This window comes from Cuculus canorus, chromosome 12 (genome assembly GCF_017976375.1).
Source record: "Cuculus canorus isolate bCucCan1 chromosome 12, bCucCan1.pri, whole genome shotgun sequence".
NCBI classification, from domain to species: Eukaryota; Metazoa; Chordata; class Aves; order Cuculiformes; family Cuculidae; genus Cuculus; species Cuculus canorus.
This window is the reverse complement of record NC_071412.1, coordinates 16,475,845-16,501,786: the sequence shown is the minus strand read 5'-3', so window position 1 is coordinate 16,501,786 and position 25,942 is coordinate 16,475,845. Positions and strand designations below refer to the sequence as shown.

General features: G+C 47.7%; 1 long non-coding RNA gene across 1 annotated transcript in view; it reads right to left on the bottom strand.

The window, feature by feature from the left end:
• Positions 1-2,063: 2,063 nt before the first annotated feature.
• The window catches only part of LOC128853355 (uncharacterized), a 30,733-nt gene continuing 6,854 nt past the window's right edge, over positions 2,064-25,942 (bottom strand). Inside the window, exons 3-4 of the long non-coding RNA XR_008451847.1 lie at positions 3,102-3,180; positions 2,064-2,150 (exon numbers count right to left, since the gene is read on the bottom strand). This is a non-coding gene — a long non-coding RNA (uncharacterized LOC128853355). The remainder of the gene's footprint in view (positions 2,151-3,101; positions 3,181-25,942) is intronic.

Genomic DNA, 25,942 nt, shown 5'->3' with positions numbered 1-25,942 from the left:
TCCATGTCTCACTGCACTGCCTCTTCTCCTCCCACTTCCTCCCACATTGGAAGAAGAGCATTTCTGTGTCTGCCAGGAGCCCAGAGAAGGCAGCTGCACCAGAGAACATGAAGTGTGAACTCAGATATGGGACTGCAAAGAGATTGATGACGACAGGCAGAGGCCTGGGTTCAGTCACTCCTGTCTGGCAGACGCGCAATGATTGAATTTGTTCCCTATGCAGATTTTGGGAGTAGTTTGCTTTCCTTTGCTGAGGGGATGGACCAGATTCATACCCACCATGAGCAACGAGTTAAGTTGCAACAGAGAACCAGAAAGCAGGAAGGTCCAAAGGTCTCCAGTGCTCTGTACAATCTCAGGAATTCCCACAGGTGCTGCGCACACACACACGCACACACACGCCCCGACTGCAGCAGATGATCTTGTTCACCACTCGCCTTTCTACCACTGTTCTGTCATTATTTCCCTGTTCTGAGGAGCTGCTGTAATGCATTTGGCCCCTTTTCTTTCTCCAGACTACTCAGTCAGGCAGGGACCTGCCCTACCCTTAGTGACCTGTGTCAGTGTCTGAATGGTGTCCAGGGTGAGCCAAGATTTGGGATTGTGCCCCACTCCCCATACTTTCAGCACAAACCTTGCTTTCAGCAGTAGTTCTAATGTGTCCTATTTCTCCCTTCCCCTTGCAGACAGATGAGTGCCGAGAAGGCATTTAAGGCAAAATAAGACACAAATCAAAAGACACTGCCTCTGGGCTACAAAGCTTAAAATACGATGCCATCTCCCCCAGACTGTGAATGGGTTCACTGAAGAGTCCCCCAATCCTGAGACCCTCCCCTTCCCCACATGGGAAAATTGGAGAGGCAAAGGGTTGCTCTTCCAGCAGATTTTCAAGAGTGGGAGTTGAAGAATCAATGAAGCTCTGAAAGCCAGTGGGGAAAGTCATTCTGCACCTTCCTGACACCAGGAATAAATGATTCAGCGGGAAAGAAAAAAAAAATACAACAACCTCAAATGAGGTTGGAATTACCCACTGGAGAGATATTTCATCTTGAGGAATTGTGTTTGCTGCAGCGTTCATCTCACTGAGCTGCAGCAAGGTTTCAATATCCAGCAAAAGGTCAAATCTAAACGGGAATTGTTACAGCTTGCCAGAGCCCCCATTGCCAGCCTGCCTGCACACATGACAAGCTCCCAGTCCCTCACACAGGGCAGGCAGGGAGTGAGAACCAAATCGGCGTGGAAATATCCATGTAACAGCACTCTGAGGTACTCACAGGTCTTCGAGTGGCTCTACATTCATCAGTCCTTCCCACCCCTGCAAGGTATTATCACACCCAGTGGCCAAGAAGGCCACTGACATCTTGGCTTGTATCGGAAACGGCATGACCAGCAGGTCCAGGGAGGTTATTCTCCCTCTGTACTCACCACTGGTGAGACCGCACCTTGAGTACTGTGTTCAGTTCTGGGCCCCTCACCACAAGAAGGATGTTGAGGCTCTGGAGCGTGTCCAGAGAAGAGCAATGAAGCTGGTGAGAGGGCTGGAGAACAACTACCACTCCTCATAAGACTTATGAGCGGCTGAGAGAGCCGGGGTTGTTTAGCCTGGAGAAGAGGAGGCTGAGGGGAGACCTTAGTGCTCTCTACAACTACCTGAAAGGGAGTTGTGGAGAGAAGGGAGCTGGCCTTTTCTCCCAAGTGACAGGGGACAGGACAAGGGGGAATGGCCTGAAGCTCTGCCAGGGGAAGTTCAGGCTCGACATCAGGAAAAAATTTTTCATAGAAAGGGTCATTGGGCACTGGAATAGGCTGCCCAGGGAGCTGGTTGAGTCACCTTCCCTGGACGTGTTTAAGGGATGGGTGGATGAGGTGCTGAGGGAGGTGCTGAGGTTTAGGGAGTGTTAGGAATGGTTGGACTCGATGACCTAGTGGGTCCCTTCCAACCTAGTCATTCTATGACTCTATGATTCTACGATTACCAATTGTCTTCCCTATTAACTAGACAGCACTTGCCATCTTGCAAGTCCGCTCCCAACTCTACCTTTGTAACTCTACCTTAACACGCCAAAGTCACAGGGACTGGAGATGAAACTTGAAGGGCTCAGTGCACCAACGCTGCTCCATTCTCCAGACACGCTTCCTCACTGATGTTCCTGCGGCACAAGGATTGGCAGTGAGCTCTGGGAGGCAAGGCAGAAAGGATTGCTGTGACCCTGTGCCTGCACTCTACCAACTGACAGGAGCATCACACAACTAGGGGCACTGCTTTGACCCAGAGGCAGCATTTTTCAGTGCCGCTCTTCAGTCTCACTTGGTCTTAGCCTGTGAACTTTTGTCCACTCTCTCTCTGGCTGGAGCAATGGGGACCTTCTGCCACTGCAGCACTGCCTAATGTGTGGTAGAAGGTGCCCAGATGCCCAGAGGATTTGCCACCCTCTTTCACCCACCTCCTCTCTACATCCCTATGTAGAAAAGGATAATAAACACTAGGAGTGTGGTTGTACATCCTTTCCTCCATAGCAGTTTGTGCGAGATGCTCTGGTGTGGCTTCTTGCTCGCACAGCAGAAGGAGCAATAAGTAGTGGGTCTGTGACACTGCTGAGCTCAGGTGGCGTTATGGAGCTACCAGTTGGCCGCAGGAAGCTCAGCAGCCCTCCATTCCAAAAAAGAAGACCTCAAGATCAGCTGAGCCCATGCAGCACCCGTGGAGTGAGAAGAGGTGCCCAGGAGCCTGAAGACCTGCATGCAGGGCATTATCATAAGGCCTGAGCCTTGCTGCTAACGGCACTCTGCTGCTCCAGGGGCCACATCCAGCAGAGTGGGGCTTTCCTCTGTCAGAGGCAATAGCAAGAGCTCAAGACACAGAATGATTTAGTCCAAAGCCAAGGCCTGAAACAGGGAGTGAGGCTGAGCTGGACCACAGAAGATACCTCCTGCTCTGATGGGCTTCCAGACACAGTTCAGCCCAGGTCAAAACACAGGAGTACAGCCCAACAATGTCCTGCACTCACTCTCTTTGGAAAAGGAACTGGGTACAAAAGGAACAGATCTGTCTGCTTGGGTGTCTTGAGCAGGGTGATTTTGGGGTGAAGGTGGGGGGTTACCTAAAACAGGGCTGACAATCTGCTTGAGCTTCGGAATTTGTAGCAAAACTGGTCCCAGGCTACAGGCAAACTCCAGACCCTGCAATGAAACAGAAGTATGTGAGAACTGGCAGTTTTCCAGACAGCCCTGTGCCTTCCATCTCAGCTCATCCACTGTGACCCAAAGCCCTACCACTTTCCTGTTCAGGACTCAGCCAACACACCCCCATCCTGACCAGTGATCCCAACTCCCCTTCCTGCTGCCACCCATGATGTGCACTACACTGGTTTCTGTGATGATGTGGACAAACACCCACTGAGGAATCACCTGGAACTACCACTCTCATTTTCACTTGTGGCTCAAGCCAGATTTCACTATGTACAGAAGGATTAAGTTTTGCTAAGGTTAAGATGAGATAATTTTTTTCTCAAATATTTACAGTTAAAGCTTGCCAGAAAGTCAACAGGATTCTGCTGGACAATGCTCAGCTATCCATATGCCCAAAGGAAAACAGGGGGTTTATGTGGTACTCAAAGAATCCAGGGACATCCAAAATTCTTCCCTCCTGATTGTTCCCAGGCCAGGCTGGGTCCATGCCATACATCCATGCCTCCAAGGGAAGCATGAAGAACCTGCTGGCCTTTTCTTCCTGATAATGGTGAACATGCGGATGTGGCCAGAGTAGGGCAGCAGCCCCTCACACAGTCATGCTAACAGAGAAGGTGAAGACTGTCTCTGTATCGGACCAGCAGCCACATCCTTGTGAAGCCACTGCTGTGGAAAACAGGGTCAGATTACTTCTCCCCATGTTTGGCTTTGTCGAGCTGTTTGTGTCTTCTGGATGCAAGACTTTCCTGGCAACGAATAGGAGGTAACATTTGGAGATCTTGTCCTTTCTATTCAGGATGTTTAAATCCAAGGCTTAGACTTGTGGTTGGCAGGGAACAGGGGTAAACAAACAGCAGAATGATCCGCCGTCAGTTCCCAACAGCCCAGCACTGGCCAGCCTGCAGCACTCATCCCTTCTGTAGGTGGGGAGTGGTTCAATACAGAGGTAGTGACTCAGGGTCTGCCATGGATTTAAGCTGCTCAGGCTTAAAGCATGACAACAGAGAGTCAAATCTCGACAGACAGTAAGTGTACTGAAACATTCAGGCTTTGTTCCCTCCTCTGTGGGGTCTGTGGACCATCCCTAGGTGCTTCCTCACTGCTACACTGCAGAAGCAATATCTCACTAGCAGAGGAAGGTGAACTCAGCCACAGCTGCAACAGACATTTGAGGAACATCCCCCACTCACCCAGTGGCTCCTAACAGCTTCTACACAGTTACGTTCATGGCTCCCCCACCTCTCAACCCTCTTTTTGGCATGCCACCCTCTAGTTCAAGCTCACTGCATCCACTCTTGTGACTGTACATGTCTTTTGTGGGTGAATCTGGGGTTTAGTGGTTTCCTGGGAGTTAAGGGCCACTCAAGTTCGACAGAGCTTCCATGGCAGTTGCAGAAGCTCAGGTAGGACTCGCCCTCTCCCTTCTCTGCTCTTTTACAAAAGTCAAGGGGAGGCAGAGGGAAGCTGACCTCCAACTGATGAACACAGGCTGAACCCCTGTGTGAGGAGCTCTGAAGGGAGAATGGACATCATCAGATGTAATTCCCACAGGATGAAGGCTAAGTTGATTTAGCAGCCTCCTTTCCCTGAGCAGACAATCAGCTTCCCCAGGGAGCCAGTAACGTTCTCAGATTTCTCAAATAGGCAGTGCTTTTCTGAAATGAAGCTTGTACCTTTGAAGATCATCTACCTCCCAGTGCCCTGGGCACTGCATAAGCAAGGTCTCTGTGCACATATGCTCTTCTCTCACGCAACTGCATCCTGCAAAGGGCTCAGCAGCAGCCGCATCCCATGCCAACTTTCCTTTCTGCTGGATGCAGAAACATTTCCATGCAGCCGCAGGGTGTGCGTGTGACCCTGCTGTGATCCCCCAAATCCATAGGGAACGCAGGAGTGTACACAACTCCTTCCTCTAGGTCGTCACCATCTTCCCCACCAACAGTGCAAGCTGCAGACCTACAGGCAGCAGGACAGCGTTCCCCCTTGTGCTGCTGAGCAAGGAAACCCTGAAGCGGGAATACAGACAATATCCTAAACAAATCTGCTGTTTACAAAGTCCCCTGTAAACTGTTTACATTACTGGGGAGAAACCATGGAAGATCACAGCTGGAGCATGTTCTTCCCAGTGTTCCTGTGGGAGTGGAGCTGACGCATGTCTGGAAAGGGTGCAAATATAGAAGAGAAAAGAAGTGATAGCAAAATCTCAGCACCAACCACTCCCCCAGACCGCCAGGATCTGTGGCTACCTCAGCACTGCCACCCTGAGCACACACCAGGGAGGTGGCAAGTCCCTAGGGCACAAAGCAGAGTGGCCACACCAACCACAGTGGGGCCACCCAACCTCAGACTGCCAAGCAGTGACTCCCAGCTGCTAGAGGAGGCAGACGTGAAGGAGCCAGTCCTGAACCTCCCCAGGAGCCCCTTGGCTCTCCAATGAATGTGAAGTGTCTTGTGACTCTCATCCCATGAAGACATGGTGTATGGTTCACAAACGCTGACCTCCTGCTATACTACATACGTGTATTAAGAGTGGTTAAAAATGGAGCCTCAGAAATACCAGCGAGAACATTTTGAAGTCCTGGCATAAAATAAAAGCCTCAGTGTGCCTCTAATCTGCCCTGCTTCCTGTCCATGGAAACCTCTTTGAAGTGCCTGTGCATGTGGCAATGTGTCAGTAGAGCAGAGCCAGCTCAGCTGAAATACCCGCCACCCCCGCTACTGCATCACCCTGGAGAGCCGTGGGCTGCGCACACCGCGTGACGGCCCAAGCCGGGCTGGGGGCTGAATGTGGGGCCTGAAAGGCCTTGGTGGAAGAAACAGGAGGGTTAGAAGTAAAACACACCCTTCATTGGTCCCCTTGACACTCGCATTGCCTCTCACAGCAAAAAGAGTTCCTTACGTTACTTGAATGGCTGATCAGGACGTGAGAAAATACGGCCTTTGCTCAAGGAAGGTGATAAGTGTTCTGAGCCCAGAAATAGAGTCAGAGGGGGGAACGTGGGGATGGGCAGCCAGCTGGAACGGCAAGGGCAGTGAAAACATACTCCCCACACATGATACCGTGACCCTGACCCAGTAGGTGGAAGGAATTACAGGTACAATGATTAAAAAAGAAAGTGGGCAAACTCACACATTTGGTGTTGAAGAGCAGGCAGAGAGGCAAGGAAACCTCATTGCTCCACCAGCAGGGGGGAACGGATGCTCATCCACACGTACTCTCAATATCACCCAAAGCAGTCCTCTCTCAGAGCAGTCCTGCCTCTGCTCTGCAGCCAGTCACTCTTCCACGGCCCAGCTGTGACCCTTTCTTGACCAGAAAGAGGATAGAGAGGTCTCCCAATCAAGCCGGGCATCTCATCTGGCAGGAATGGCAGGAATGGCAGAGGAATCTGCAGGACCTCTCAAAGACTGAACTCAAACTAAAAAAATACGAGGAAAAAACCTCAAACATTCTCAGACCAACTCATAAAAAAAGATTGTCAGGTTCCTTTGCAGAAGCAAAAAATTCCAAATCTAAAAACATTTTTCTGAATCAACTGCACAGACTGGCCAATCCAGAAGAAAATTTGATTGGTTTTGGTTTCAGAAGCCTTGTGCAGTTAAAAAAATGTTAGCCAGCTAAATTTCTGAGCAAAATGGCTCCTCAAAATGAAAACTTGAGCAAACTTGTCTTTAAAAAGTCAGAAACGACTGAAGGTCTAACCCCACATGAGTGCTGGGTGGTCTCCCCAGCTGAAATGGCCTGCTGAATTTGACCAGTACTTTGCAAACAGATTTTGCTTGACCCTTCCATGGCTCAGTCCCAGTGACAAAGCATCTTCAGATTCAAGCCCTTTCAGAGGAGCATCACCTCAGAGGGATACTTCAGCACTCCCTAACCCTTGAGAAATCTGTTGTGGAGGCAGACAGAAACAGTTTGAAATTCACGCTAGCATCTTTTTTGGCCTCGTTCTGGTGAGTCTTTGCAACAGTGCCCAGCTGCGTTTTTCCTAGCAGTGACCTGTCACTTCCACACCCTTTGTTTTACTGCGAGACGGGCAATAAAGCCACTGGGGCTTCTAGTTTTGAGTGTTTAGGCTATGATTTATCATAAGCTTCTAAAATGGTGTTGCTCTCTTCTTCCAAGTGGTAGGTGATATGACAAGAGGGAATGGCGTCAAGCTGCAGCAGGGGAAGTTTACATTAGATGTTAGGAAAAATTTCTTCACAGAAAGGGTTATCAGGCACTGGAACGGTTGCCTGGGGAAGTGATTGAGTCACCATCCCTGGAGATGTTTAAAAAGCAGGTAGATGAAGTGCTTGGGGACATGATTTAGTAGTAAACAGGTACGGTTGGAGTTGATGATCTCTAAGGTCTTTTCCAACCTAATGATTCTATGATTCTATGAAAGTGAAGTGATTCTCCTTTCCAAAAAGCATTTATGTTCCCCCTTGCACCCATGTGTACTTTTTTTTGTTAAGGCTGCTCATAAAACCAGCTTGGACCATCCTGACACTTAACCTTGGTTTCTGAAATGCTGCTGAACAGAGTTTGTCTTTGTGCTTGGAACGAGGCTGTGCTAGCACCAGTTCCACAGCTCTTACTGCTGACAGCCACTGTCCAAAAGGAGAAACAGCCCTGACCACTCGTGTTTGTTTGCAAAGGCTTTCTAAAAGGAACTCCAGATGCTAATCCAAAGGTTTCACGTGTTTTTCCACTTCAGTTTTAGTTCAGGCTTTTTTGTTGGTACTCCAGATCACTTTTCTTCACACAGTTAGCTGTTGGTTCTGCCCTAGAATCAGCTGCCTTTCAGACCACAGGGGGAAGAGATTCCTTTATGCAACATCTCCAGGGGGATCATCTTAGAATCATAGAATGGTTTGGATTGGAAGGGACCTTAAAGATCATCCAGTTCCAACCTCCTGCCATGGGCAGGGACACCTCCGACTGCATCAGGGTGCTCCAAGCCCCATCCAACCTGGCCTTGAACACCTCCAGGGATGGGGCAGCCACCACTGCTCTGGGCAACCTGAGCCAGTGCCTCACCAGCCTCACAGAGAAAAGAATCTTGGCCCAGAGATTCCATCCCACAAGCAAAGGCAGGGAGACAGTGCAGCAAATTCACTGACCACCACTTCACTATGCTTGATGCAATAAGCTGATCAGAAAGCTCATGTGTCCTCTTAATGGCAAAGGTCTCTCTTAAATTCTCTTCCCTTCCTTTTCCCAGTGTTTTCATTACTATGAACCATTAAAGCACTGCCAAGATGGCCACAAATTAAAACACAAATTTTCTCAGCATGAAGCTCCATCCCCATATGTTTGGCAATGCCCCAAAATCACCCGCTTCAATGCTGTCACAGATATCTTCCTAGACCAGCCCTGTACTCCCAGCCTCCTCCTGCACTTTTGGGGTTCATTCCCATCCCTACCTGCATATCGAAAGGGGACTGACACAGAAATGCCTTGACAGGATGAGCAGGAGTTTCCAGACCAGGATAGCTGGGATACAACCTCTCTCACTGAGAGCTGTGGGGATCCTGCCCTGTGGGAAAAAGTCCTCACTGAGAGCTGCGGGGATCCTGCCCTGCAGGAAAAAGTTTCTAAGCAGAGCTGAGAGGCAGCAGTGGTGTAGACCGCTGCCTGTTTGTGTGGGTGAGGGTCAGTGCCCTCTGCGGTGTGCCTGTGGTCAGGTAGGAGTGGGAGCCCGTCCTCCACCTGCTGCATCTCTGCATTGACTGGTCTGCCCAGACAGTTCTCCCTGCTGGGCAGCCAGGGCCACCAAGGGCCCTTCCAAGCATGGAATTATTCAGGAATTCCTCTTGCAATTAATTCTCCATCATCACCAAAACCAGCATTTGTGTGCAGAGCAGCTTATACACCAGAGTGCACAGATCAGCAATTAAGGGGCAAAGACAGACTACAAAGGGAGGCAACGCAGGTCACACCTGCGCCGCATCAGAGTTGCTCTGGGAGAAAGCCCTTACCAGGCTCTGGGGGGAATGGCAGCTCCTGAGTCAAACCCAAGTAATAAGATGAACTTGTAGGGGGAAAGATTAATCATTATTGACAGCAAGGAATGTGCAAGTCTAACAAAAGCCAAAGGGGTTTTTATTACAGTCCAACTGAAGCTGGGAAGACAGCGTTAGCTAAGAATCATTAAATCTATTGCAAGAATGAATTTTCTTTGAACCGAACCATAAAATGGGAGTAAAATCCTCTTAAGCCAGCTCCAGCTTCTAATGGAACAGACAGTATTATTTTTTGCAAACCAAAAAAAATTAATAAAACTGCTTTAGATTATTAAGTGAATAGACTAGGCTCCAAAATGGAAAATATTTACTCAAGCAAAACCTGCTTAATTTAATACCTGCCTCAATTAATCTTTACATTTGGCATTATAATTGGACAGAATAATGACGTTTTCTGGTTGTACAAATAGAGATTTGTGAACCCTATCTGCCCAGAATTCAGGCAAGAGAAGAAGTATCTAGGAAAGCCTTACCTTGCTAACCCCTAGGTAACGTCAGTGCTGCTGCACGTGTCAGTAACAAGTCTGGCAGCTTACGCAAGACTAGAAGATAGAAGGTGAAGCCAAGGTCCCTGCTCATGGCTGGTCATTAAATTTCCTGAAGCGTCTGACCAGGAGGTCACCATTGATATTACAAAATACAAAAAATACTACAGAAAAATGGGAGTCATTTCCTTCATGAATGTGGAAGCAGAACACGAAGTTACAAGCAAGATGAACTTGCGCTTCGTCAGCGTGCAGGGGATGTCTGCTGGCAGAGCAGACTTTGATTCATCTGTCAGACCTGGGATGGATGAAAGGAGTTCAACAGCTCCCTGCAAAGGTCTGTGAGTCTGCTCCTGACTAAAGACATCAGCTGGATGCTCTGCTTTCAGCGCAGAAGCACAGGTAATCGCTCCCTTTACACACCAACATGCCTGGCTGCAGCTATCAGTCTGAGCACTGCAAACAGTAACCTTATTGCAAGCTTGGTGCACTCCTCCCACAATGCTTTTCCCTCTCTGCCAGAGAGCAGGACAGGCAGGAAGAAGGTGGAACACTGAGCTCCAGCATTCACTCTGGTTCTGTATACCCAGGTGGGAAAATAAACCTGAATGATGACTTCTGTGGGGCAGGCAGTGCAAGAAGAGAGCTTCCTGGGGTGAGGAAGCTTTTTGCACAGCCAGACAACTTCTCTGCTAAGCCTTCCACTGCTGAGAAATGCATCATCTTCTGCTTTTAATCTACAAGCCATTACTGTTAGACCAAATTCCCAGGACCTCATGGTGGTTCTGCCTGCTAGGAGCTTGGTAGAGAATGCAGTGGTCACATGGTATTGTAAAGCAAATCTTATCTATTCTGAAAGAGCTTCAGAATAAATGCACATGAACACCCCTGTCCTTCACAAAGCTCTGCAGATCAGAGTACACTGCACTTCTTCAAACAATACTTTGAACAACCTCTCCTCCTCAGCCTTCCTTGGCTGCTCTCCCTTCCCTGTCTCCAGAGGGCATGCTTAGATGCTCAGACCTTCCAGGCCTCCAGAAAGTCACTTGATCTAGATATGGCTTCTGCACTATGGATCTGAGCCCACAGAAAAAAGCTTGATTCTGCAGAAGTCACTCACTGCCCAAGGGCTGGAAGTCACTGCTGTTACAGTGTCTTCCTCCTTGCTTATCCTTTTTCTAAGAACCCCTCCTCAAGACTGAGCTAATACCTACAAACATACTGAAATGCTGAATATCCACAATCCACAGCCACTCACTAGCCACATCACTTGCACAATGCATGGTTTTCCTAGAGAAGAGGATTCCCAGAGCAGTTCCACACCCTGCTGACATTGCTCAGGAGCAGGAGGCATCTCACCATTAGGATCTGCACTGAGAAGAAGAACGTGACCCTTGGCTTGCACCTGGCAGCCAGCTCTGATATCCTGCCCTTGGTTCCCCGATGTCAGAAGTATGCATTGCATAATAAGTGGGAAGAAGTGAAACATCTGATCAGAAAGCTTCCTGCCTGCCAGCAGTTCTGGCTTGACTGGCTCAAACTCTGCCTCAAGAGTGTATCTTTCAGCGTATGTACAGTGTCTTCTGGGGAGGAAGATGAGAAAGCAGAAGGGTTTTATTTGACATAGACCTTGCTGGCATGTCAGAGCTCTGCTGCTTGTGTTTTCAAGACAGGAGCCTTGTTAACAAGCGCTAGTGAGTACAGCAAACTCTTGAAAGCTCTCCACCCCGTTTCCTGACACAGGCCTGCCTGGATCTTGTGCAGACAAAAGCGAGAGAGAGAAATGGATTCAATGTTGAAATCCTCCTTATTTTAAAGTGAAAATGTGGAAGGTCAGAGAAGTTGAGGAGTATTTTACACCTAAATAGCAGTAAAACACAGGTAAGAAACAGGAAGTCTGTGGAAACAGCAGAATCGCAGAGTCCATCAGAAATAGCCATTAATCCTCAATTAGGAGCAAGTAAAGTCCAGAACTTGTCAGGACAACATGTCACTAGTATTATGGGCAAACCTCACAAGGTAGCTGTGATTCTGAAGGCCTAAGGAGTCAAAGTTGTGATCCAAGGCCCATGCAGGCACAAGAGGAAACAGCATGGAAACCAGAATCCTTTTCCTAAAGGCAGACAGAGGCGAATCACAGCACACTTCCTTCCCAATTCACCCCCTAGGTCCCAAAAGCAATTGATGGAGGACTGCGCACATGATGCTGACTGACAGGCCTGCAAGATTGTCTGTGAGAAAGGAACAACAGGGGTAATTTTATTGTCAAGTACCACAGGGGGGTGTAAGTCAAATCATAGCATGAGAAAATGACAGTGTATTTGTCTTAGGTCATTTACATGCCCAGATAATCTGTGGGAGGACAGACAAAGCTGCTGCATTTGACAGAGGCAACACAACAGCAATGTGCTTGGGAAACGGAAGCTTACATGGAAGATTTGCAAGCCCTAAAACCAATCTTGTGTTCACTGCTCCCAGAAACCAAACTGACCAGACTTAATAATTTAGGCTTCCAAATGATTACACCTTCCTCCCTTATTACAGGCTATATAATGGTCTCATTTTGCTGAGCACGCTGCAAGAATGCTGCAGAGGGACAGTCCCACGCTCACAAGTGTACGTACATCCCAAGGACATGCTGAGAGGCCACAAAGACACCATGTGCAGGTGAAGGAGCACCAACAGGCATGGAGGCATGTGCTGGGCAAGCATAGCAGGCATCAAGTGAGTCGCTGTCAGTACGCAGAGTAGCTCAATAGATTCTGGGAGGGATCTGGAAGAAGGACAAAATACTTTGTTAGTCTTTTCAGGTTGCTCCTCTGCTACAGAGAGAGTAACCAGGGAGAGACATGCAGCTGCATGTTGGGACTGGTGTGGCTGGCAGACAGGCAGGACTTGGTGTCTCTGCAGTAGAAAACTGTTACAAGACGGTTGGAAGGAGCAGGGCCACCAGCAGAAGACACACACACTTTACAGTTCAGGTGAGGGAGACAATTACAGGATTGTTGAGACACGCTCTGCAGGACCCTTTAACATCACACTGTCACAGGTTCCCAGTGAAAATCCCGATGATAAGAGTTCTGCACAGAACTGATAAGTGTGGTAGAAATCTGATGGCTCAGAAAACCTCAGCATCGCAAAGGGATTTCAGATGAGTAGACTGGGAGGAGGTGGATCTTACCAGATACTCTTCAAGAAGAACCGGCAGGTTTTCAGCAGGGCCCAGATATGAGTATTTAAAGAGTGGACAGGTCAAAGAGGACCAAAAGGTCAAGCGGATGGCAAGAAAGAGACATCAGGAAGGGCAGCCAAGCACAAGCAAATTTAAAACTCTGTTTTGATTGTGTTGAGCTGAAGCCAGTAGATGGGTGTCCACCGAGCAGTCACAAAGACAGACTGCAAATTAATTTGGGCAGCACAGGACAGGCTAGGAGGAAAGTGATCACTCTGTGACTCATCAGCAGGAGATTGTATATGCAAAATTCATAAATAAAGTCACCCAGAGAGGAAATGCAGAGGAGAAAAAGAGGAGGGCTGAGTGAATGGCCAAGGATGGAGCAGGTGATGCAGACAGTACTTGAAGATTGTCAAGCAGGACAGGCACAGCCTTAGATAGATCACTGCGGGGGCAACTCTGTCCTACTCTGTGAGCAGAGGGGAACAAACATACCTCCACTGGCTGATTTGTTCCTTGGGAGAAACGTGTCATACCTAGGTAAGAAAACTAGAAAGGTCTCAGGAAGCGCTGGGTCCCAGTTCTCTGAGGGGGAATTTGTGCCTCAGTTTCCTTGGAGCCACTTATGAGTGTGGCCCAGATCTGGTTCCTGCAGCTGCAGAGACCTCATCTGGAGGGCAAGGCTTCCCCATGGAGAAAAGAAACCCCCCAGCAGCTCCAGGCTGCATTCCCATTTGAGCTTTTGGCAGCTACAATTACCAGAAGGGGCAGTGAAGGCCTCCCAGAAGCAGCTACAAGATCACCACCAAACCTAAGAAAAGGGTAAAACATTTCGTGGGTAGCCATAGACTGGAAAAGACAATGACACAGCTGTAGCTGGCAGGGACGTGTGCTGGGAAACTGAGCCTACCCAGCATTACTCAGCTGCTACTCAGGTGCCAGAAGAGACAGAGCTCATCCACAGAGCAGTGGGAACCTGAAAGTCACAACTGACCCTCGGTTACACAGCCAGCTGGCCAGACGCTGCATTTGACAACTGCCCATTTACCTGAGAGCGCTGGCTGGAACACATAAGGCAGCATGCAGAGAACATCCAGGTTAACTTGTCACTGGCAATAGCCTTCCATTTGTCAGGAAGGGATTCATGATGTTTATGGTGGGATGTGGGGTTTTGGCAGGTGTTAGGCAGTCACTCTGAGACCTCAAAAGAGTAAAGATATTCTGAAAAAAAAGAGGCTCCACTTTGAGCCACAGAGAGGCTCTTATGAATTCCAGCAAGGCCCATGCAGGGAGGGGAAGGGGAAACCGGGAACAGACCAGTGGGACAATGGTTGCAAGAATCAAAGGATTTTGCAAATGGCAAAGACCAGAGGGCCTATTTTGGCACTTAAACCAGGCTCAAGCAACTTCCCTGCTGCCTCATCTGAGGATAACAAGTCAGATGTCTTACAGTGTGGAAACACCTGGCCAACTCCATGGAGAAGAGCAGGTGAGACACTTAACCCTTAAGTAAGTGATCGAGACACGATTCTGGTTTTGTCTGCGTGTGCACAACAGAGGCAAGCCACTGTTAGGTTCAAGCTACACAAACCCTGATGGAAGCAAGATATTATACAGCCCTGATTCATAAATGAACCATGTAAAAAAGCGATTGTCTCCCTCCCAGCCTTGTAAGCCAGTAAATCTAAACCTCTGATGGGTATTCTCTGGTGGTATGGTGGGGTGAGCAGCACTGACATGTCTTTCTGGCCCAAATCCCACAGGCAAAGTTAAGCAAGTTGGTTGCAGGGGTTGAGCATCAGAGTATCTGAAAGTCAGGCTCCATGGAATGCAGTTACAGTCAAGATGAGGCGGCTTGGGCTCTCCAGACTGCTGCTCACCTGCCCCAGCTATTTAGAGATTTTTTTTACGCAGCTTCATTTACAAAGAAAATCAAGTCTGCAGAGCACAGCTTTGTCCAGATTTCTGCTACAAGACTTCATCATATCACTCTGGACTGAGACCACTGTCTCTGTACAGTAATAGCTGTTATCCCCAGGCTTTGTGTGTGTTTATGTTATCCTTCTATTTTCCCTTCAGATATGACAAGCAATTCTTAGAAAACACATTATAAACTCTTCTGCTCTGCAGTTCTGTCACCTTTGATTGCACTCATTTGAGACCAAGGATGTAGTTTCAAAGTAAATCAATAAACAACATTCAAAAGGGTCCTACAAACAGAATCTGGTGCAGTACCACAGCCTTCCTCTCTCCCCAGTTACCTCTGCTTTGCTTCTCCGGCCTGAATCACTGAATCAGACAGGATGAGTACAACCTGACCAAATAAATGGGTGAAATCCAAACACTTCCCGAAGCCCCCAGTGCTGCTTTACAGTGTGGGAGTATGGGCCAGGGCCTTCTTTACAGTTAGAAGGGTATCTCCAGCATTCAGAAGTCCTGTTGTGGTGCTGATCTAGGCCAGTGTGAGGGACTCTCACAGCATATCAGCAGTTAGATCTCATTGCCAGTCTGCTGTACCCATGGGTGGGCAGCAGCCAGGGTCTCCTGGTTGCTACAGATGGCCCTGCCAACACTCAAGGAAAGACCTCAAACACCAGTGAGGGACTTGGAATGGCAAATCTGGAAAGCTTGGATTCAGAAAGGGGCCATACGCTTCCCACTCCTACTGAAGACATTCAGGGCTCCTCAGGCTTGTTATCACAAGGTAGAGCAGACCTAAGGATGAGGGATCATTTTCTGCTGCAGTGCTTAGCAACTTTGGGGATGCTCAGCCACAGGGTAATTAATTAACACAAGTGATCACTTATATTATCTGCAACTTGAATGCTGTTCTTAGTAAGTCAGTACTGGAGAAGCACTCATTCAGGCCTCGAACGACATGGCCTTGAGACCTTAGCCTGCTTGCTCTCTCTGGCTGTTTAGAGAGTCAGGTGGTGTCGTTCTTAGAAGGTGAATAAATTATTATTGCAAATTACTCTGATGAAGTGGCTTTTATTAGAAAGCCAGACACAAAGGCAGCTTGCTGATTGGCTAACAGTGATGTCATACCCAGCACAGCACTCCAATGCAGAGATACCAATTTTCTCTTCTATATTTTGCGTATTTTTTTTCATTTTCTACTGGCAATAAAATCTCACCAACAAAGCCTTTCACCCCACAAGTGTGGTGGTGGGTCTGTACTTCTCAAGTGGTTGATGAAAGCAAAGTGGCCTTTGTTCCTCTGTCTTGCAATGAACCTAAGGCTAACAGTTTTCACCAACAAGGCACTGTGCTTTATTGCTCTATTACAAACTCCACTGCTCAATTTTCTTAGATAGGGAGCACAGAAATTGGCATTTTTGGCTTGCATGTACCTAAAATCATTCTGATCACAGACATTTTGCTATTTACAAGCTGAAGCTTAAAGTGTAGATATAATAACAGCCTGGGTATCATTCTGATCCTCAGCAAAAGGCAATGATGGGGTTTTAGAAACAGCCAGGTGGCAAAATCCCAACCAATTATTTGTTTTGCAAGTTCCGCATCCCAGTTTTTCCTCCCTGCAAAGCCACTGTAAAATTCTCCACAAGCTCTGTCAGCCTGGCAGACTTGGCGACCAGCACACTAAGCGCTATCATTTCTCTTCCCTAATTGAATGTCCTATCAAACTTAGGAAATTTGCCTAGCAAATGCTACAGCTTTAATCATTTCTGGATGCAAACCGGTATGCTGGTGCAGCTCAAACATGAGAGCCCTGTGCAGAGAGCGAGCATGAAAGCACCGCTTGCCTCACTGAAAGGGAATGAACTTTCGAATTCAAGCAGCTATGCGAAGCTGCCTCTCCCGGCTGCTGTCAGCTCTGCAGCTCCCTCAAGCAATGCTACTGCCATCCCGGTCTCCAGACTCTGCAGAATATGGACACGGGCAGAGTGGAAGCTTTTACATACCTGATGCTTCTTCCCTCCGTTATGAACTGCCACTGGGTAAATTTTGCAAGGAAGGCCAAGTTTAACTTTTCCAGCATTGGCAACAGGCTCCTGCTTGTGCTGCACAACCACCGTGCTCTCCTCTAACACAGACAGCACAAACCCTGAGCCGACCTACACAGCTCGCCTATTCCCCTTTGATTATGGCTCTAAGGTCCTTTGTCCTACAAGAGCAGAAAACAAAACACATCTGTCATTTAGAAGATGATGTCCTGGACACCCATCATTGCGCTGATGAGACTGAATGCTGACGACTGCTGGAGAGCTCAAGCATAGTTAGATTTGCTGTTCAGTCCCCGGGTCGTGACTGTCAGCAAACATCATCAGCTCCGATTTCTTCCAGGTGGCTTGAAGTTGGAAATCATTGTCTCTTATCGCCTGAAGATTTGCCGAGCTGCCTGCCCTTTGTGGATAACAGCAGCTGCCCTCAGACTCCTAGATGTTGGATCTGCGGCTTTTGAAGTCCTGAGGGTGAAGGTGCAAAGGACAGGCATCCGGGGAAGAGAGATCCTAACTGTGAATCAGACTTGAAAAAGAATATGAAGGCAGCCATCCCAGGAGAGGATGCTGTCTGACTAAGACACATGGTCAGCATCAGCAATAAGTGTACTGCCTCTCACATTTGAGACCTGGAACAGATTCAAATCACTCCTTTTAGAATCTGACCTCCTTTCCTGTTCGAGGAAGACGGTGGCAAGGGAGTCATGAATCTTGGATCCAGCCCCTGCTTTGTATGGCTTGGCCTAACATCCCTCTTTGCTCTTACCACTCCATGTGTAGAATGGAGGGTTATTTAAAGCATCAGAGGAATCTAAAGTAAAACATTTTTATTGTTTTTAAAAGCTTTGTTACAGCATTTCTGGAGGTCTGGCTTGGACCTCCACAGACCAGAGCCAGGAAGCCCAGAATAGCCTTTAGATATTGAATTACCGTTTGAAGCATATCAAATTCCAAAATCACAACCACTGGCCAAAAAAAGAAGCCACTGTAGAACAGAATACACCCACACAGATGGTGCAGGCATCAAACTGATCATGCTGGGCCTGGCTCTGCTTCCTCTCCTCATGCAGAGTATTACCCTTGCTCTCATCTTTGATTTCAGCAGCTTTAGTTTTTTTCACATGAAGCAGTCAGGCTCTAGAGAAGGATACGGTCCCACCTACTTATCACTTGCCTTACAATGAGAGTTCTTGTATTGCTTGGCTTTTTAATGAAGTTGGGTTTGATATATCAGGCAGCCCCTCCCTTTCACTTGAGGACACTATTAGAATCACGGCTGGATTATAATACACAGTAAGCTGTTCTGGGGTGATATAAATCAAAGCCCTGAAAGTGGGATTCTATTTAATTAATCGTGGCTGACAGATGAAGGTATTGATCATAGATTGAGAGGTTCAGCGTTGGCCTGAGGGACAATTATTGCAGGGCACACTGTGTTAGGGTGATACTTTTGAATTTCTAGCAATGTGGGAGGGAAGCAGGGAGGAAATAAGAGAATAATTGCAGCTAATTAGAACTTCTGCGTGCATCCCAAATTAATTTGTTTGAATAATCAACCACCAACAGCAGTCTAATCCAAAACGAAAAGCAAACAACTGCCCAGAGAGATCTAGATTGCTGCGATAAATTCTTCAGTCCCATATCTGGGACAAATGTCTGGCCCTAAATACAGAAGGGGAAACAGACAAGATTATTGAGTGGAAACACTTGCTTTTGCCAAAGAAGTATGATAAATAAAAGGAGCTAGGCGAAGCTGAAGGATGGCGGAGTGCGGGATACTAAATGGTGCTCTTGCCTTAACCTTCCCCTCCATCCACAACACGCTGCTTCCTGCCGGCCTGCCAGCAGCCTGCCTGCCTGCGCCTTCACAGGTGGGACATCAAATCCGCTGACAGGGAGGGACCGGTTGGCTGCAGGGGGACCAGACTCACAACCGCTGCCGCTGCAGGGATAAATTGAAGGTATCTAGGCTAGCAGAGAGGGCAGATGGAGGCAAAGTGGCAGCCAGCAATCTGTGTGCACACACCAACCAACCCACCGTTCCATGCCCACGGGATCCCCATAATCTCCCAAGGCAGACCTGCTGTTACAAACACTCTCATCACTAACGCAGCAGGGGCAGCTAAGCAGAGAAAGTGAATGATCTAGCAGGGGGTTAATAAAGGGACTAACACAGAACAAAAAGGCCTGTCAGTCGCCATAAGATGTGCTCTGCACCCATTCCACCCCCCAGGAAATTAAAAACTGCAGCCTGTGGAGTATACTGTTTTCTCAGCGAGACTGAACGGGCAATGGGATGTGGAAGGGTAGGGTGGGAAGGGGAAAGCTGGAAGTCAAATGTTTGTCCCAGCTGTTGTTTCTGATGCAATATATCAGGCACTGTTATCCTAAAGGACCAGGTTGCCTGGTCTTTCTAAACTTGACAACATGAAGCCATGCTTCTGTGTGCTGTTGCCAGCAGCTCCTCCTGGAGAGAGTCCACTATATCCTGCCAGGCTGGAGGGCCCAGGCTGCTCTGCCTGACACCACTGAAATCCATGGTTGCTTGTTTCCATGGAAATGGGAAGCGAACAAATGCCTGTGACACGATATACCTCTTCTGATGTAGGTTTGGACCATTTTTAATTCCCCTTTCTATTGACAACTTTCAGGACTAGATGTATTGCAGGTACAACTAAAACAGAACAAGAAAGGGAAAAAAATATCTGATCATATCAAACAAAACCCACCATCCTTTCTGGTGAGTGGCTGAGCTTGAAAGCACATTAATCCACCAAAACCATCCTTCAAGGCAGAGACCTCTGCACTAAACATAATCTAGAAATTCACAGGCTTCTGGTTTCTCACAAGTGTTACAGATGATCTGTTCCCTCCCCTTTTCAGGCTGTTGTATGTAAAGTTTCCAGCACCATTTTTCCTCTTTCCAAAGGAATGAAATCTCTCAGCTTGAAGGTGAATCCCCTGCTGCCTGTTTCCTGCCTGTTATTGTCTGCTTTGCCAGGTGCATTGTCTGCAGGCAGGCTGTGCAGCACAGGCCGGCAGCGCCCTCTCTCGTGGGCCAGACGGGTTCGGACTGTTTGGTGCCGCACGACTGGACCAGGTTCGCTGTGCCACTGCCAGCACATACGGCCCAGGCACCCTGCTTGCTTTCAGGGTGCTGTCCTGCCTCCAGGCTGGTGGCCTCAGCCTCCTCCCAGGTACACAGGCAGCCAGGCATAGCCCAATGTTTGGAGCTGCATCACATGAGAACTAATCCCGGATGGACCCAAAATAGCAGTAACTTCTACTACTTGGCACCTTGAGCTGAGGCTAGTGGCATTTTGGCAAACAAGAGGCAGAATTCTTTGCCTGCCTGCTGCTTTCTGTCAGCTGCTGGGCATGTCAGATAAAAGTGAGCTCTGTTCACAGAGGTTTCACTGGGGGCCTTGACTCCATCCGCCAGAGGACTGTGGAGTGAACCAATTACCTCTCTCTCGGACCCCAGTCTCTGCTCATCACCTAAGGTCTGGCTGCATCTCACAGCGCACTGAGCAGCCAGAATAACTCACTGGTCTGTTCTTGTACCATCATCAGGGAGGATTTCTCCAGCTCCTCTTCCCAGGGATAAAGTCAGCAAAAGAAATTGCACGTGAAATAAAAGGGGATTTGGATTGACCAGAACATTTCCTGGGCCTTGAGCCCAGGGCTCCCCATGAGCAAGAAGCAGCAGCACTTGTTGTGCCCCAGCCCTTCTTTCCCCAATATGGGCACTTGCGGCATCTGGCCAGATGTGCCCTCAGGCTGTACCCAGGCTCATGCAGCAGTACCTGCTGCTGGACAATGTTTCCTGCCATGTTCATTCAGACAACCAAAATAAACATCACATCTCTTGTGTCATGTTGTACGTCCTTACAGATCTGTTCTGCTGCACTCCCAGTGCAGTCAAGCCATCCTCTGCAATACTAGCCTTGTTTTGCCAGCCCCCTGACCTCAGCTGCCTTAGCATTCAAGGGATTTTCTCTGAACTCCTTCTTTCCTTGACATTGTGAAAACTCTTGGGTGTGCAGTATGGGAGGCTAGATGTGGGTAAGAACACTTGTAATGAGTACATGTATTCATGGTTTCAGTGAATTGCTAATGAATTTCTCTTCATTACTAAGCTGTATGAGCCAGAATTTATCTGCTCAACAGACTCTGCCAGCTTCCAAGTGCATGACATATCTTCCAAAAACAGTCTAACACTGACAGGATCTCCTGGTGCTAGCTCCAGATGATCTGTTGTGTTTTGGTGACAGGATGGTTTGGGTTTCCCCAGGACTTTTCCTCTTTGTCTTAGTTCCTCCATCACTGCTGGTTGTGGTAACATTAAGAGAAACAGCTTCAGAGCAGAGTCTAGGGCAGCTCCCCACGGCCAGCCCTCTGCAAGGACAATCCCAGAACAGGCTGGTTGATATTCCATCAAAGAAGTGAATCTCAGTAACGTGAGGACACTTGCAGAGCCCCAGCTCTTCAGGTACTGAATTTATAGTTTATGTCTCCAGGGTGACATTGCTGATGAAAAACAAAACAGACAGAACTGACAAAAGGAATTTTAAACACGAATTTTCTGCTGTAGGCAGCCAAAGAGATGAACAGACCCAGACTCACTGGGCAAAGGTCAGTCATATCTGAAATGCATAGGTCTTCTTCCTTGCTGTGGCCTTCCAATGCATTCTCCTCAAAACCACCTTTCCAGGGTCTTTGCCATGCAGCTCCCAGGTCAGTCTTTCCAGGGGGAAAGACCTTATTCGTTTAAGTATTTGTAGGCCGTAAATGGAACTTGCCTGATGCCCCTCAGTCTTGATGGAGCAGCAAACATTTGAAATTGTAAATCTGTCTTGCGCAATTTGTTCTCAGATTCCTCTTAAGTACCCCCGAAGTGGGCACACACTTTAGTTGATGCTCTCTTCCTCTACATTTTCTTTTACTCAGAATAGAGACCTCATTTTACTCTTGCCTTGCTGTATTTATGATCTGCTTGGCTGCTCGGGGTCCCAACTGTGTACACTTTCCCTGTCATATTGATACAAGCTGCAGCATGTCCTTTCAGCAAAATAAGCCAAAGGCATTTTGGAGCCACTAACAGTGGCATTTTACAACTGCTCCTTGGGGGTTTGACCTTCTTCTTCTTCTAAGACCTTCTGTCCTTGAAATAGTTCCAACTTTTCACATGAGATCACAATTGCTAAACACTCCTGTGCTGTTTAGAGGTATCTTTGCTCTGATGATAGTGGTGACACAAACAGGAAAGCCGTTGCTCTCCTGACACTCTATGTACTGGCAATGGATGACACTGTCACCTCTCAGTTGGTGTCACTGCTCTGTGCACTGATGGGTGAGACCTGCTGCGAGCCAGCTTCATCACATTGGTATCGTTGTCTCCATAGCAGTTGTCTCTTTGCTGGGGCTAACTAAAGGCTTGTAAATATTTGAAAGTCTTTGAAGGAATCTGGAGTTTACACATCCTGACGGTCTCTGAACTGGCTTACTATGAGCCGGCAGGCAGCACACACCTTTCCAGGGCTGAGTCCTGGCCTCAGGAAGCCAACAGGTGTCTGCTGCATGCTATTACAGCAAACTATAATTTCATTTTAAGCTTATTCCCCTGGCTCTTGTTAGTAGACTAATGAGTTTGTGATTATGACCTGCCGCAGCTTCTGTCTTGAAGATATCTCTGCACCTGTCTGCAGAATGTGCACTGGGTACTACACCAACTCCAGCATGTCCTATCAGCACAGCGTGCTGCAGCACTGGCATACTGGATAATCTGAAAGGGAAATCCTTCCCTTGGGGTGAAGCATACCACCATGCCCCTCATTTTACAAACAGACCCTGGGAAAATTCTTTCATTCAGGGCTTCTGTCAGCCTGGGAAATGAATCTAACTCCCTGCTCAGAGTGATTCCAGTTTAGCTTCTGGTCATAGTGCATGCTGTACAGGATGCGCAACACCAGCCAGTCCTGTCTGAAGGAGGGCAGGACCCAGTCCTGCTTCCCCTTGGGACTCTCCTACCTGCTACCTGTGAGCAGCACCAGGCTCACAACTGCTGCTTGCTGCCCACGAAGCAAAAGTCGCTATTTTGGTTGAAATGTTGAAGCTGATGGGAATCTGTCAGTCCATGTCTAAACCATACCAAAGTGCCAGCTGGAAAGTGGGTGGAGTGGGTGGAAATGAATCTTTTGTCAAATAGTTAAACTCCATTTTCTCTAAATGAATTTTCTAATTTTCAAAATGAACTTTCTCTAAAGGAATTAATTCACAAAGAATAGATCCTTTCATGGATTTCACAGCTGAAAACAAAGCCAGTCTTGCCTCCCTCAACATTATCTGTCAGTCGTACCACAAGGAACAGAAGAGATCGCTCATTTGTTCCTCATGTGATCGTGTCATGGTAGAAAAAAGAAAAGCCCCTGTGTTGGCTTTCAATTTACTAGAGGCTCTGAGATTACCCATATCTATTTTTCTACAGTTACACCCCAATATCTGGTTCTGCCTTTTGTTTGGAGCTGGTCTACAGAGCCGTGACCCCGGCCTTCAGGGGGCAGCCAGAAGCCCCACCACAGCCTCACCTTCCTGGCAGTCAAGGTAGTTCTATTTTCAGACTGAATTTACCTTAGTTTGTATTAAATGCTAGGTGTCTGTTTGATACCTCTGCCGCAGTGACAACTTTCAGATCACATTTGGTTTCCCATGGACAAGATCCAAGCAGTGACGGATGGCTGGATGGGTGCCCAGCTGAAAGCTCAAGAGCCTAACAGCAAGAAGCATCTCAACAGACAGTAACATACACTGCCGCTGAAAACCCAGCTGTCCTTGGGCTCCTGCTCCTCATCTAGTAGCACGGCCTTAGTCAAGCTCACCAACTTTGATAATCTCTAAGTCAGCAGGTGCTTAGTGCATAGCTGTGCTTTTTCCATACTGAGTGCCCAAGCAGCCACCCAGGTTTGTCTGTCTCACCTTCAGCTGCCAGCGAAGTGCTAAATTGGTAGCTATCTCCAAAGAGTTATCAGCTCCATTCCTGTAAGGGAGATCTGCTGGGAAAGGTTTCCTCACACACTTCCCTATTTGGCATCCCAGGACTTCACTTGAAGTACAAAACATGCTCAGTAACACCTCTCCTCTCCAAAGCAGAAGACCACAGAAGTCATTGCACATCAGACTACAGAGCCACACAGCCTGTTATCTCATCTCTGACAGCAGTGAGTAGCGTGATGTCTGGGAAAGAGACCAAGCCTGGTCACCCTCTAGAGACAAAGGACTTCACAGCCCTCTACAGCATTGCTCTAGCGCATCTCTGCTCAGGGCTGAAGCACCCCTGTTTAGTCAACTTCTCCTGGCATGGAAGCCAGCTGAGATTGACAATCATGCTTATTGCTCTTCCCTGGACATTTTATATATCACACAGCTTTTGAGGCTGATGGGCAATCAAAACTGTCCTCATGAAGCCGTCTTTGGCCAAAGCAAGTGTTCTGTCAAAGGGGGTTTAGCCACTGACTTTCTCAGGTGCAAGACTGAGAAAAAGTCTTGGTGTTTCCTTCAGAGATGAAGGACTGACTCTAGGCAGCAGATGGAGCAGTCACTCACTACTGAGGTTGTCGTCTGCACCCATGATGTTTCAGATAGAGGTAAAATGGGAAAGAATCAGGTGACCTGATAATCTGTCTTGGCCACTGCTGAGAAGGGAAACTTCACAGAAATTATTTCTGAAATCCAAAAAGCAACAGAGGTAGAAATGGATCATGTTTTTTTTTTCTTCTATACTTTTGTGAGGATGAAGAAGGAATTGTCCACCATGGAAAGGCTTCAAGTGCCTTCTCTCTTCTCTTTAGCCTGTTTGCTTGCTGGATCTTGTCTTCAAGAGTGCTATGTTGTGGGACATTGGCGTTATGGGCAGAATAGCCATTTCTACAAGACAGAAATGCTCTGCACTGAGGCAGTGAGAACAGGAACCCAACCACCCAAATTAGCCCAAAGATACTGCAGGAAAGCTTTAATTCCTGTACAATCTCTGAGCTCAGAAAATGAAGATGGCATGAATCATAGGCAGACTTTCAAAAGGCAGTCTCTGGAGCCTGATCTGGTTGGTTGCCCCTATGATCACAAAGCAATTTCCCTGGGAATCTAACTAGTTTTCAGTTCGACCTCTTTTGGTTAGCATCCTCACCTTGTCATACACACTGCCTAGCCTAAAGGCAATACATCCTCACAAGATTTATAGGTGCCACAGAACTACAAAGGAAAAAAAGGAATTTCATGCTCACAGAGCCTCAGCAATACCTATACTCGCATACGCAAAAAAACCAAGCTCAAGTAACATTTATAACAGGACAGGTTTGTTCTGGATTTCTGTGATTTCCAGTGGTTTATATTTTCATTTCCAGAGCGTAAGATATTTTCTTTGAAATCTTGCTCAAGCCCTTCCCCATGCAGTCACCTTCACCACCCCCTTGCTTCTCCACCTCCTTTATTTTATAAAACATTTTCTGAGGGTTCTGCCTGCATATCACTTTTTTTTTTCAGCTACATTTCTTCTAGAGAAGCTTCTACTCCTCTGCTCACTGCCTCTTTGTGGAAGAGCTTAGAGACCTCTTCTGCCAATTAAGACAAGTCTGGTTCCATGTATGGCCACAATAACTGCCACCGGCTTCAGTTTACACCAAATGCTCCATGCCTTATACCTCCTGTCATTCACAGAAAATACCAAGGACAATTTTGACAAAGCCAGTTCTGTGGCTCAAAAATTCTGTAGAAGGATCTATGAAAGACAGCTTTGCTAGGCACTGCTATTTATGAACTGCATTGGTTAATATTTGACATGGGGATGCATGCAAGTAGTTTACAATATGAGCAATGAAATACACAAATAGTTTTGGCAGTCTCACTGGTGAAATTCTGAAACAACTGCCTCTCAGTAGACCAACAGACAACTTTATTGCAAAATCTGATTTGCAGCTTCAGTCAGGATGTTAAAATGTGCCTCACTTACAATATTGCTGACATCCCATCAGTCAGCAGATCAGGCATCCCTGAGTAGCAGAACCCTACACCTGATTGCTAAAGCCTTGAGTTCCGGCTCTTCGAGTTGTGGCAGCCTTACT